The following is a 14,477-nucleotide window of genomic DNA, read 5'->3' on the forward strand; positions in this document are numbered from 1 at the left end:
AGCCCGAGTCGCCCGGGAAAGGTTGTGGAACCCGCGGGCCCTCGGACATGGGCCCGACGTCCCCGGGACAGCTGTTGGACCCAGGGGGACATCGGGCACGGGCCCGAGTCGCCCGGTACAGATGGTCGACCGCAGGACCTCGGACACGGGCCCAAGTCACGCGGGTCTGCTGGTCGATCCCGCGGGCCCTCGGTCCCGGGCCCGAATGGCCAAAGACATCGGGTCGACCTCACGGGCCCTCGGACACAAGCGCGTGTTGCCCGGGACTGCTGGTCAACCCCGCGGGAACACGGACCCCAGCGTGAGTGGCCAGGGATAGCTGGTCGAACACGCGGGCCTTCAGACACGGGTCCGAGTCGCCCGGGGCAACTGGTGGATGCGGCTGGTCTTCGGGCCTGGGTAGAGTTCCCCGGGACAGCTGGTCGACACCACGGGATCCTGGACCCGGGCCTGAGTCCCCCTGGACAACTGGTCGACCCCGCGTGACATCTGGCACATGCCCAAGTCACCCGGGAAAGCAGGTAGGCTGCGGGACCTCGGACCCGAACTTGAGTCGCCAGGGAGAGGTGGTCCATACCACGGTCCCTCGGGCACAGGCCGGAGACGCCCGGGAAAGTCGGGCGACCCCAAGGGCCTTTGGACACAGGGCCAAAGTCGCCCGGGTCAGCTGGTCGACCCCGCGGTCCGTCGGTCCAAAGCGCGAGTGTCCCAGGAGAGCTGTGTGACACCGTGGGCCCTCGGAGCCAGGCCGGAGTCGCCTGGGACGTCTGGATGACCCCGCGGGGCATCGGGCATGTGCTCGACTCGCCCTGGAGATCTGGTCGACCCCGCAGGCCCTCGCACTCGAGTGCGAGTCACCCGGGACCCCTGGTGGACCCTGCGGGCCCTCGGACCCGGGCCCGAGGGCCTGGAACATCTGGTCGACACCGTGGGCCCTCGGACACGGGCCCGAGTCACGCGGGATAGCTGATCAATAATGCCGGGCCTCGGAACCGGGCCCGAGGTGCCCGAGACAGCTGGTCGACACCCCGGGCCCTGGGGCACGTGCCCGAGTCGCCCCGGAGAGCTGGTCGACCCCGCGGGCCATCGGACCCGAGCGCGATTTGCCCGGAAGAGCTTGTCGAACACATGGGCCCTCGGACCCAGGCCCGAGTGACCCGGGATGGCTGGGCAACACCGCGGTCCCTCCGACCTGAACCCGAATCGCCCGGGACACCTGGTAGACCCGGTGGGACATCGGGCCCGGGCCCAAGACACCCGGGACAGCAGGTCGACCGCGGGCCCTTGGACCCAAACTCGAGTCGCTTGGGAGAGTGGGTCGACACTGCGGGCACTCGGGCATTGGCCGAATGGGCACGGGAAAGCTGGCAGACCCCGCAGGACCCCGGCCACAGGCCGAGGCGCCAAAGACATCAGGTCGACCTCGCGGGCAGTCGGACACGAGCGCGAGGACGCCGGGAATGCTGGTCAACCCCGTGGGCAGTCCCACCGAAGCATGTGTCGCCAGGGTCATCTGGTCGAACCCGTGGGCCCTCGGACACGGGCCCGTGTCACCCGGAGCTGGTCGTCACCGCGGGCATTCGGGCAAGGCCCGAGTCTTCCGGGACGCCTGTTCGACACCGCGGGCCCTGCGACCAGGGCCCAAGTCGCCCGGGGCAGCTGATCCATGCAGCGGGACATCTGGCACGGGCCCGAGGCGCCTGGGACAGCTGGTCGACCATGGGACCTGGGACCCGAACCGAGTCGCGCGGGAGAGTTTGTGGACACCGCGGGCCCTCGAGCACCGGCCCGAGTCGCCCAATACAGGTGGTCGAACCCGCGGGCCCTAGGACCTGGGCCCGAGTCCCCAGGGACCGCTGGTCGACCCCGGGGTCCATCAGACTCACGTGTGAGTCCCCTGGCACAGCTGTTCGACACCCAGGCCCTCAGGCACGGTCTCGAGTCGCCCGGGACAGCTGGTCAACACCGAGGGATTTCGGACACGGGCCCCAGGCGCCAGGGACTGCTGGTTGACCCCGCGGGCCATCAGAACAGGGCCTGAGTCGCGCGGGCCTGCTGGTGGACCGCGCGGGCCTTTGGACCCGGGCCAATATCGCCCGGGACATATGGTCGACCCCACGGGCCGTCGGACTCGAGTGCGATCTCCGGGGACACCTGGTCGAACCCACGTGCCCTCGGACACAGGCCCGAGTGCCTGGGACAGCTGGTCGACCACGCGGGCCTTCAGACTCGGGCCCGAGTCCACCTGGACAGCTGGTCGAACCGGCGGGCCCTCGGACGCGGGCCCGAGTCCCCCGGGACAGCCTGTCGACACCGCATGCCCGTGGACCCGGGCCCGAGTCCCCCGGGACAGGTGGGCGACCCTGTGGGACCTCAGACCCGGGCCCCAGTTCCCTGGGAAAGCTGGTTGATACCGCGAGCATTCAGACCCAGGCCCGAGTCACCCGGGACATTTGGTCGAAACCGTGGGCCCTCGGAATCAGGCCGGAGTCGCCCGGGACAGCCGGTCGACCCCGCAGGTCCTCGGGCACGGGCCCGAGGCGCCAGGGAGGCCTGGTCGACACCGCAGTGCCTCCGACCAGGGCCCGAGTTGCCCGGGACTGCTGGTCGACCCCGCATGCACTCGGTCCCAAGCGCGAGTCACCAGGGACAGCTGGTTGACCCCGCGGGCCTTCAGACACGGGCCCGAGTTGCCCGGGACGCCTGTTTGACACCATGCTCCCTCCGACCAGGTCCCAGTCGCCCAGGACAGCTGGTCGACCCCACGTAACCTAGGACGCAAGCGCGAGTGGTCCGGGACATCTGGTTGACACCGCAGGGCCTTGGGCCTGGGCCCGAGTCGCCCGGGACACCTGGTCGACCCTGCAGGCCCTCGCACCCGGGCCCGAGTTGCCAAAACATCGGGGCGACCTCGTGGAACCTCGGACACGAGCGCGAGTCACCCAGGACTGCTGGTCCACCCTGCGGGCACTCGGACCAAAGCACGAATCACAGGGAAAACTGGTCGACCCCGTGGGCCTTCAGGAACGGGCCCGAGCCTCCGGGACAGCCTTTCGAGCCCGCAGGCCCTCGGAGCCGAACCCAAGTCAGCCAGGACAGCTGGTCGACCCCGCGGGCCTTAGGACCGAAGCGCCAGTCCCCCGGGACATCTGGTCGACACCGCGAGGCCTCGGGAATGGGCCCGAGTCGCCCAGGACAGCTGTTCGACCCCGTGGGCTCTCGGACATTGGCCCTAGTCGCCCGGGACGCCTGTTCGACACCCCGCTCCGTCCGACCAGGGCCCAAGTCCCCCGGGACAGCTGGTCGACCCTGGAGGATATCAGACACAGGCCCGAGTCGACCGGGAGATTTGGACGACACCGCGGGCCCTCGGGACCAGCCCGAGTCGCCCGGGAAAGGTTGTGGAACCCGCGGGCCCTCGGACATGGGCCCGACGTCCCCGGGACAGCTGTTGGACCCAGGGGGACATCGGGCACGGGCCCGAGTCGCCCGGTACAGATGGTCGACCGCAGGACCTCGGACACGGGCCCAAGTCACGCGGGTCTGCTGGTCGATCCCGCGGGCCCTCGGTCCCGGGCCCGAATGGCCAAAGACATCGGGTCGACCTCACGGGCCCTCGGACACAAGCGCGTGTTGCCCGGGACTGCTGGTCAACCCCGCGGGAACACGGACCCCAGCGTGAGTGGCCAGGGATAGCTGGTCGAACACGCGGGCCTTCAGACACGGGTCCGAGTCGCCCGGGGCAACTGGTGGATGCGGCTGGTCTTCGGGCCTGGGTAGAGTTCCCCGGGACAGCTGGTCGACACCACGGGATCCTGGACCCGGGCCTGAGTCCCCCTGGACAACTGGTCGACCCCGCGTGACATCTGGCACATGCCCAAGTCACCCGGGAAAGCAGGTAGGCTGCGGGACCTCGGACCCGAACTTGAGTCGCCTGGGAGAGGTGGTCCATACCACGGTCCCTCGGGCACAGGCCGGAGACGCCCGGGAAAGTCGGGCGACCCCAAGGGCCTTTGGACACAGGGCCAAAGTCGCCCGGGTCAGCTGGTCGACCCCGCGGTCCGTCGGTCCAAAGCGCGAGTGTCCCAGGAGAGCTGTGTGACACCGTGGGCCCTCGGAGCCAGGCCGGAGTCGCCTGGGACGTCTGGATGACCCCGCGGGGCATCGGGCATGTGCTCGACTCGCCCTGGAGATCTGGTCGACCCCGCAGGCCCTCGGACTCGAGTGCGAGTCACCCGGGACCCCTGGTGGACCCTGCGGGCCCTCGGACCCGGGCCCGAGGGCCTGGAACATCTGGTCGACACCGTGGGCCCTCGGACACGGGCCCGAGTCACGCGGGATAGCTGATCAATAATGCCGGGCCTCGGAACCGGGCCCGAGGTGCCCGAGACAGCTGGTCGACACCCCGGGCCCTGGGGCACGTGCCCGAGTCGCCCCGGAGAGCTGGTCGACCCCGCGGGCCATCGGACCCGAGCGCGATTTGCCCGGAAGAGCTTGTCGAACACATGGGCCCTCGGACCCAGGCCCGAGTGACCCGGGATGGCTGGGCAACACCGCGGTCCCTCCGACCTGAACCCGAATCGCCCGGGACACCTGGTAGACCCGGTGGGACATCGGGCCCGGGCCCAAGACACCCGGGACAGCAGGTCGACCGCGGGCCCTTGGACCCAAACTCGAGTCGCTTGGGAGAGTGGGTCGACACTGCGGGCACTCGGGCATTGGCCGAATGGGCACGGGAAAGCTGGCAGACCCCGCAGGACCCCGGCCACGGGCCCGAGTCGCCAAAGACATCAGGTCGACCTCGCGGGCAGTCGGACACGAGCGCGAGGACGCCGGGAATGCTGGTCAACCCCGTGGGCAGTCCCACCGAAGCATGTGTCGCCAGGGTCATCTGGTCGAACCCGTGGGCCCTCGGACACGGGCCCGTGTCACCCGGAGCTGGTCGTCACCGCGGGCATTCGGGCAAGGCCCGAGTCTTCCGGGACGCCTGTTCGACACCGCGGGCCCTGCGACCAGGGCCCAAGTCGCCCGGGGCAGCTGATCCATGCAGCGGGACATCTGGCACGGGCCCGAGGCGCCTGGCACAGCTGGTCGACCATGGGACCTGGGACCTGAACCGAGTCGCGCGGGAGAGTTTGTGGACACCGCGGGCCCTCGAGCACCGGCCCGAGTCGCCCAATACAGGTGGTCGAACCCGCGGGCCCTAGGACCTGGGCCCGAGTCCCCAGGGACCGCTGGTCGACCCCGGGGTCCATCAGACTCACGTGTGAGTCCCCTGGCACAGCTGTTCGACACCCAGGCCCTCAGGCACGGTCTCGAGTCGCCCGGGACAGCTGGTCAACACCGAGGGATTTCGGACACGGGCCCCAGGTGCCAGGGACTGCTGGTTGACCCCGCGGGCCATCAGAACAGGGCCTGAGTCGCGCGGGCCTGCTGGTGGACCGCGCGGGCCTTTGGACCCGGGCCAATATCGCCCGGGACATATGGTCGACCCCACGGGCCGTCGGACTCGAGTGCGATCTCCGGGGACACCTGGTCGAACCCACGTGCCCTCGGACACAGGCCCGAGTGCCTGGGACAGCTGGTCGACCACGCGGGCCTTCAGACTCGGGCCCGAGTCCACCTGGACAGCTGGTCGACCCGGCGGGCCCTCGGACGCGGGCCCGAGTCCCCCGGGACAGCCTGTCGACACCGCATGCCCGTGGACCCGGGCCCGAGTCCCCCGGGACAGGTGGGCGACCCTGTGGGACCTCAGACCCGGGCCCCAGTTCCCTGGGAAAGCTGGTTGATACCGCGAGCATTCAGACCCAGGCCCGAGTCACCCGGGACATTTGGTCGAAACCGTGGGCCCTCGGAATCAGGCCGGAGTCGCCCGGGACAGCCGGTCGACCCCGCAGGTCCTCGGGCACGGGCCCGAGGCGCCAGGGAGGCCTGGTCGACACCGCAGTGCCTCCGACCAGGGCCCGAGTTGCCCGGGACTGCTGGTCGACCCCGCATGCACTCGGTCCCAAGCGCGAGTCACCAGGGACAGCTGGTTGACCCCGCGGGCCTTCAGACACGGGCCCGAGTTGCCCGGGACGCCTGTTTGACACCATGCTCCCTCCGACCAGGCCCCAGTCGCCCAGGACAGCTGGTCGACCCCACGTAACCTAGGACGCAAGCGCAAGTGGTCCGGGACATCTGGTTGACACCGCAGGGCCTTGGGCCTGGGCCCGAGTCGCCCGGGACACCTGGTCGACCCTGCAGGCCCTCGCACCCGGGCCCGAGTTGCCAAAACATCGGGGCGACCTCGTGGAACCTCGGACACGAGCGCGAGTCACCCAGGACTGCTGGTCCACCCTGCGGGCACTCGGACCAAAGCACGAATCACAGGGAAAACTGGTCGACCCCGTGGGCCTTCAGGAACGGGCCCGAGCCTCCGGGACAGCCTTTCGAGCCCGCAGGCCCTCGGAGCCGAACCCAAGTCAGCCAGGACAGCTGGTCGACCCCGCGGGCCTTAGGACCGAAGCGCCAGTCCCCCGGGACATCTGGTCGACACCGCGAGGCCTCGGGAATGGGCCCGAGTCGCCCAGGACAGCTGTTCGACCCCGGGGGCTCTCGGACATTGGCCCTAGTCGCCCGGGACGCCTGTTCGACACCCCGCTCCGTCCGACCAGGGCCCAAGTCCCCCGGGACAGCTGGTCGACCCTGGAGGATATCAGACACAGGCCCGAGTCGACCGGGAGATTTGGACGACACCGCGGGCCCTCGGGACCAGCCCGAGTCGCCCGGGAAAGGTTGTGGAACCCGCGGGCCCTCGGACATGGGCCCGACGTCCCCGGGACAGCTGTTGGACCCAGGGGGACATCGGGCACGGGCCCGAGTCGCCCGGTACAGATGGTCGACCGCAGGACCTCGGACACGGGCCCAAGTCACGCGGGTCTGCTGGTCGATCCCGCGGGCCCTCGGTCCCGGGCCCGAATGGCCAAAGACATCGGGTCGACCTCACGGGCCCTCGGACACAAGCGCGTGTTGCCCGGGACTGCTGGTCAACCCCGCGGGAACACGGACCCCAGCGTGAGTGGCCAGGGATAGCTGGTCGAACACGCGGGCCTTCAGACACGGGTCCGAGTCGCCCGGGGCAACTGGTGGATGCGGCTGGTCTTCGGGCCTGGGTAGAGTTCCCCGGGACAGCTGGTCGACACCACGGGATCCTGGACCCGGGCCTGAGTCCCCCTGGACAACTGGTCGACCCCGCGTGACATCTGGCACATGCCCAAGTCACCCGGGAAAGCAGGTAGGCTGCGGGACCTCGGACCCGAACTTGAGTCGCCTGGGAGAGGTGGTCCATACCACGGTCCCTCGGGCACAGGCCGGAGACGCCCGGGAAAGTCGGGCGACCCCAAGGGCCTTTGGACACAGGGCCAAAGTCGCCCGGGTCAGCTGGTCGACCCCGCGGTCCGTCGGTCCAAAGCGCGAGTGTCCCAGGAGAGCTGTGTGACACCGTGGGCCCTCGGAGCCAGGCCGGAGTCGCCTGGGACGTCTGGTTGACCCCGCGGGGCATCGGGCATGTGCTCGACTCGCCCTGGAGATCTGGTCGACCCCGCAGGCCCTCGGACTCGAGTGCGAGTCGCCCGGGACCCCTGGTGGACCCTGCGGGCCCTCGGACCCGGGCCCGAGGGCCTGGAACATCTGGTCGACACCGTGGGCCCTCGGACACGGGCCCGAGTCACGCGGGATAGCTGATCAATAATGCCGGGCCTCGGAACCGGGCCCGAGGTGCCCGAGACAGCTGGTCGACACCCCGGGCCCTGGGGCACGTGCCCGAGTCGCCCCGGAGAGCTGGTCGACCCCGCGGGCCATCGGACCCGAGCGCGATTTGCCCGGAAGAGCTTGTCGAACACATGGGCCCTCGGACCCAGGCCCGAGTGACCCGGGATGGCTGGGCAACACCGCGGTCCCTCCGACCTGAACCCGAATCGCCCGGGACACCTGGTAGACCCGGTGGGACATCGGGCCCGGGCCCAAGACACCCGGGACAGCAGGTCGACCGCGGGCCCTTGGACCCAAACTCGAGTCGCTTGGGAGAGTGGGTCGACACTGCGGGCACTCGGGCATTGGCCGAATGGGCACGGGAAAGCTGGCAGACCCCGCAGGACCCCGGCCACAGGCCCGAGTCGCCAAAGACATCAGGTCGACCTCGCGGGCAGTCGGACACGAGCGCGAGGACGCCGGGAATGCTGGTCAACCCCGTGGGCAGTCCCACCGAAGCATGTGTCGCCAGGGTCATCTGGTCGAACCCGTGGGCCCTCGGACACGGGCCCGTGTCACCCGGAGCTGGTCGTCACCGCGGGCATTCGGGCAAGGCCCGAGTCTTCCGGGACGCCTGTTCGACACCGCGGGCCCTGCGACCAGGGCCCAAGTCGCCCGGGGCAGCTGATCCATGCAGCGGGACATCTGGCACGGGCCCGAGGCGCCTGGGACAGCTGGTCGACCATGGGACCTGGGACCCGAACCGAGTCGCGCGGGAGAGTTTGTGGACACCGCGGGCCCTCGAGCACCGGCCCGAGTCGCCCAATACAGGTGGTCGAACCCGCGGGCCCTAGGACCTGGGCCCGAGTCCCCAGGGACCGCTGGTCGACCCCGGGGTCCATCAGACTCACGTGTGAGTCCCCTGGCACAGCTGTTCGACACCCAGGCCCTCAGGCACGGTCTCGAGTCGCCCGGGACAGCTGGTCAACACCGAGGGATTTCGGACACGGGCCCCAGGCGCCAGGGACTGCTGGTTGACCCCGCGGGCCATCAGAACAGGGCCTGAGTCGCGCGGGCCTGCTGGTGGACCGCGCGGGCCTTTGGACCCGGGCCAATATCGCCCGGGACATATGGTCGACCCCACGGGCCGTCGGACTCGAGTGCGATCTCCGGGGACACCTGGTCGAACCCACGTGCCCTCGGACACAGGCCCGAGTGCCTGGGACAGCTGGTCGACCACGCGGGCCTTCAGACTCGGGCCCGAGTCCACCTGGACAGCTGGTCGAACCGGCGGGCCCTCGGACGCGGGCCCGAGTCCCCCGGGACAGCCTGTCGACACCGCATGCCCGTGGACCCGGGCCCGAGTCCCCCGGGACAGGTGGGCGACCCTGTGGGACCTCAGACCCGGGCCCCAGTTCCCTGGGAAAGCTGGTTGATACCGCGAGCATTCAGACCCAGGCCCGAGTCACCCGGGACATTTGGTCGAAACCGTGGGCCCTCGGAATCAGGCCGGAGTCGCCCGGGACAGCCGGTCGACCCCGCAGGTCTCGGGCACGGGCCCGAGGCGCCAGGGAGGCCTGGTCGACACCGCAGTGCCTCCGACCAGGGCCCGAGTTGCCCGGGACTGCTGGTCGACCCCGCATGCACTCGGTCCCAAGCGCGAGTCACCAGGGACAGCTGGTTGACCCCGCGGGCCTTCAGACACGGGCCCGAGTTGCCCGGGACGCCTGTTTGACACCATGCTCCCTCCGACCAGGCCCCAGTCGCCCAGGACAGCTGGTCGACCCCACGTAACCTAGGACGCAAGCGCGAGTGGTCCGGGACATCTGGTTGACACCGCAGGGCCTTGGGCCTGGGCCCGAGTCGCCCGGGACACCTGGTCGACCCTGCAGGCCCTCGCACCCGGGCCCGAGTTGCCAAAACATCGGGGCGACCTCGTGGAACCTCGGACACGAGCGCGAGTCACCCAGGACTGCTGGTCCACCCTGCGGGCACTCGGACCAAAGCACGAATCACAGGGAAAACTGGTCGACCCCGTGGGCCTTCAGGAACGGGCCCGAGCCTCCGGGACAGCCTTTCGAGCCCGCAGGCCCTCGGAGCCGAACCCAAGTCAGCCAGGACAGCTGGTCGACCCCGCGGGCCTTAGGACCGAAGCGCCAGTCCCCCGGGACATCTGGTCGACACCGCGAGGCCTCGGGAATGGGCCCGAGTCGCCCAGGACAGCTGTTCGACCCCGGGGGCTCTCGGACATTGGCCCTAGTCGCCCGGGACGCCTGTTCGACACCCCGCTCCGTCCGACCAGGGCCCAAGTCCCCCGGGACAGCTGGTCGACCCTGGAGGATATCAGACACAGGCCCGAGTCGACCGGGAGATTTGGACGACACCGCGGGCCCTCGGGACCAGCCCGAGTCGCCCGGGAAAGGTTGTGGAACCCGCGGGCCCTCGGACATGGGCCCGACGTCCCCGGGACAGCTGTTGGACCCAGGGGGACATCGGGCACGGGCCCGAGTCGCCCGGTACAGATGGTCGACCGCAGGACCTCGGACACGGGCCCAAGTCACGCGGGTCTGCTGGTCGATCCCGCGGGCCCTCGGTCCCGGGCCCGAATCGCCAAAGACATCGGGTCGACCTCACGGGCCCTCGGACACAAGCGCGTGTTGCCCGGGACTGCTGGTCAACCCCGCGGGAACACGGACCCCAGCGTGAGTGGCCAGGGATAGCTGGTCGAACACGCGGGCCTTCAGACACGGGTCCGAGTCGCCCGGGGCAACTGGTGGATGCGGCTGGTCTTCGGGCCTGGGTAGAGTTCCCCGGGACAGCTGGTCGACACCACGGGATCCTGGACCCGGGCCTGAGTCCCCCTGGACAACTGGTCGACCCCGCGTGACATCTGGCACATGCCCAAGTCACCCGGGAAAGCAGGTAGGCTGCGGGACCTCGGACCCGAACTTGAGTCGCCTGGGAGAGGTGGTCCATACCACGGTCCCTCGGGCACAGGCCGGAGACGCCCGGGAAAGTCGGGCGACCCCAAGGGCCTTTGGACACAGGGCCAAAGTCGCCCGGGTCAGCTGGTCGACCCCGCGGTCCGTCGGTCCAAAGCGCGAGTGTCCCAGGAGAGCTGTGTGACACCGTGGGCCCTCGGAGCCAGGCCGGAGTCGCCTGGGACGTCTGGTTGACCCCGCGGGGCATCGGGCATGTGCTCGACTCGCCCTGGAGATCTGGTCGACCCCGCAGGCCCTCGGACTCGAGTGCGAGTCGCCCGGGACCCCTGGTGGACCCTGCGGGCCCTCGGACCCGGGCCCGAGGGCCTGGAACATCTGGTCGACACCGTGGGCCCTCGGACACGGGCCCGAGTCACGCGGGATAGCTGATCAATAATGCCGGGCCTCGGAACCGGGCCCGAGGTGCCCGAGACAGCTGGTCGACACCCCGGGCCCTGGGGCACGTGCCCGAGTCGCCCCGGAGAGCTGGTCGACCCCGCGGGCCATCGGACCCGAGCGCGATTTGCCCGGAAGAGCTTGTCGAACACATGGGCCCTCGGACCCAGGCCCGAGTGACCCGGGATGGCTGGGCAACACCGCGGTCCCTCCGACCTGAACCCGAATCGCCCGGGACACCTGGTAGACCCGGTGGGACATCGGGCCCGGGCCCAAGACACCCGGGACAGCAGGTCGACCGCGGGCCCTTGGACCCAAACTCGAGTCGCTTGGGAGAGTGGGTCGACACTGCGGGCACTCGGGCATTGGCCGAATGGGCACGGGAAAGCTGGCAGACCCCGCAGGACCCCGGCCACGGGCCCGAGTCGCCAAAGACATCAGGTCGACCTCGCGGGCAGTCGGACACGAGCGCGAGGACGCCGGGAATGCTGGTCAACCCCGTGGGCAGTCCCACCGAAGCATGTGTCGCCAGGGTCATCTGGTCGAACCCGTGGGCCCTCGGACACGGGCCCGTGTCACCCGGAGCTGGTCGTCACCGCGGGCATTCGGGCAAGGCCCGAGTCTTCCGGGACGCCTGTTCGACACCGCGGGCCCTGCGACCAGGGCCCAAGTCGCCCGGGGCAGCTGATCCATGCAGCGGGACATCTGGCACGGGCCCGAGGCGCCTGGGACAGCTGGTCGACCATGGGACCTGGGACCCGAACCGAGTCGCGCGGGAGAGTTTGTGGACACCGCGGGCCCTCGAGCACCGGCCCGAGTCGCCCAATACAGGTGGTCGAACCCGCGGGCCCTAGGACCTGGGCCCGAGTCCCCAGGGACCGCTGGTCGACCCCGGGGTCCATCAGACTCACGTGTGAGTCCCCTGGCACAGCTGTTCGACACCCAGGCCCTCAGGCACGGTCTCGAGTCGCCCGGGACAGCTGGTCAACACCGAGGGATTTCGGACACGGGCCCCAGGCGCCAGGGACTGCTGGTTGACCCCGCGGGCCATCAGAACAGGGCCTGAGTCGCGCGGGCCTGCTGGTGGACCGCGCGGGCCTTTGGACCCGGGCCAATATCGCCCGGGACATATGGTCGACCCCACGGGCCGTCGGACTCGAGTGCGATCTCCGGGGACACCTGGTCGAACCCACGTGCCCTCGGACACAGGCCCGAGTGCCTGGGACAGCTGGTCGACCACGCGGGCCTTCAGACTCGGGCCCGAGTCCACCTGGACAGCTGGTCGACCCGGCGGGCCCTCGGACGCGGGCCCGAGTCCCCCGGGACAGCCTGTCGACACCGCATGCCCGTGGACCCGGGCCCGAGTCCCCCGGGACAGGTGGGCGACCCTGTGGGACCTCAGACCCGGGCCCCAGTTCCCTGGGAAAGCTGGTTGATACCGCGAACATTCAGACCCAGGCCCGAGTCACCCGGGACATTTGGTCGAAACCGTGGGCCCTCGGAATCAGGCCGGAGTCGCCCGGGACAGCCGGTCGACCCCGCAGGTCCTCGGGCACGGGCCCGAGGCGCCAGGGAGGCCTGGTCGACACCGCAGTGCCTCCGACCAGGGCCCGAGTTGCCCGGGACTGCTGGTCGACCCCGCATGCACTCGGTCCCAAGCGCGAGTCACCAGGGACAGCTGGTTGACCCCGCGGGCCTTCAGACACGGGCCCGAGTTGCCCGGGACGCCTGTTTGACACCATGCTCCCTCCGACCAGGCCACAGTCGCCCAGGACAGCTGGTCGACCCCACGTAACCTAGGACGCAAGCGCGAGTGGTCCGGGACATCTGGTTGACACCGCAGGGCCTTGGGCCTGGGCCCGAGTCGCCCGGGACACCTGGTCGACCCTGCAGGCCCTCGCACCCGGGCCCGAGTTGCCAAAACATCGGGGCGACCTCGTGGAACCTCGGACACGAGCGCGAGTCACCCAGGACTGCTGGTCCACCCTGCGGGCACTCGGACCAAAGCACGAATCACAGGGAAAACTGGTCGACCCCGTGGGCCTTCAGGAACGGGCCCGAGCCTCCGGGACAGCCTTTCGAGCCCGCAGGCCCTCGGAGCCGAACCCAAGTCAGCCAGGACAGCTGGTCGACCCCGCGTGCCTTAGGACCGAAGCGCCAGTCCCCCGGGACATCTGGTCGACACCGCGAGGCCTCGGGAATGGGCCCGAGTCGCCCAGGACAGCTGTTCGACCCCGTGGGCTCTCGGACATTGGCCCTAGTCGCCCGGGACGCCTGTTCGACACCCCGCTCCGTCCGACCAGGGCCCAAGTCCCCCGGGACAGCTGGTCGACCCTGGAGGATATCAGACACAGGCCCGAGTCGACCGGGAGATTTGGACGACACCGCGGGCCCTCGGGACCAGCCCGAGTCGCCCGGGAAAGGTTGTGGAACCCGCGGGCCCTCGGACATGGGCCCGACGTCCCCGGGACAGCTGTTGGACCCAGGGGGACATCGGGCACGGGCCCGAGTCGCCCGGTACAGATGGTCGACCGCAGGACCTCGGACACGGGCCCAAGTCACGCGGGTCTGCTGGTCGATCCCGCGGGCCCTCGGTCCCGGGCCCGAATGGCCAAAGACATCGGGTCGACCTCACGGGCCCTCGGACACAAGCGCGTGTTGCCCGGGACTGCTGGTCAACCCCGCGGGAACACGGACCCCAGCGTGAGTGGCCAGGGATAGCTGGTCGAACACGCGGGCCTTCAGACACGGGTCCGAGTCGCCCGGGGCAACTGGTGGATGCGGCTGGTCTTCGGGCCTGGGTAGAGTTCCCCGGGACAGCTGGTCGACACCACGGGATCCTGGACCCGGGCCTGAGTCCCCCTGGACAACTGGTCGACCCCGCGTGACATCTGGCACATGCCCAAGTCACCCGGGAAAGCAGGTAGGCTGCGGGACCTCGGACCCGAACTTGAGTCGCCTGGGAGAGGTGGTCCATACCACGGTCCCTCGGGCACAGGCCGGAGACGCCCGGGAAAGTCGGGCGACCCCAAGGGCCTTTGGACACAGGGCCAAAGTCGCCCGGGTCAGCTGGTCGACCCCGCGGTCCGTCGGTCCAAAGCGCGAGTGTCCCAGGAGAGCTGTGTGACACCGTGGGCCCTCGGAGCCAGGCCGGAGTCGCCTGGGACGTCTGGTTGACCCCGCGGGGCATCGGGCATGTGCTCGACTCGCCCTGGAGATCTGGTCGACCCCGCAGGCCCTCGGACTCGAGTGCGAGTCGCCCGGGACCCCTGGTGGACCCTGCGGGCCCTCGGACCCGGGCCCGAGGGCCTGGAACATCTGGTCGACACCGTGGGCCCTCGGACACGGGCCCGAGTCACGCGGGATAGC

The sequence above is a fragment of the Sus scrofa genome, chromosome 5 (assembly GCF_054392235.1).
Source record: "Sus scrofa isolate SSC_HxYL_T2T_F1_AM1 chromosome 5, Sscrofa_HxYL_maternal_Yorkshire_Landrace_v2.0, whole genome shotgun sequence".
In the NCBI taxonomy this organism is placed as follows: Eukaryota; Metazoa; Chordata; class Mammalia; order Artiodactyla; family Suidae; genus Sus; species Sus scrofa.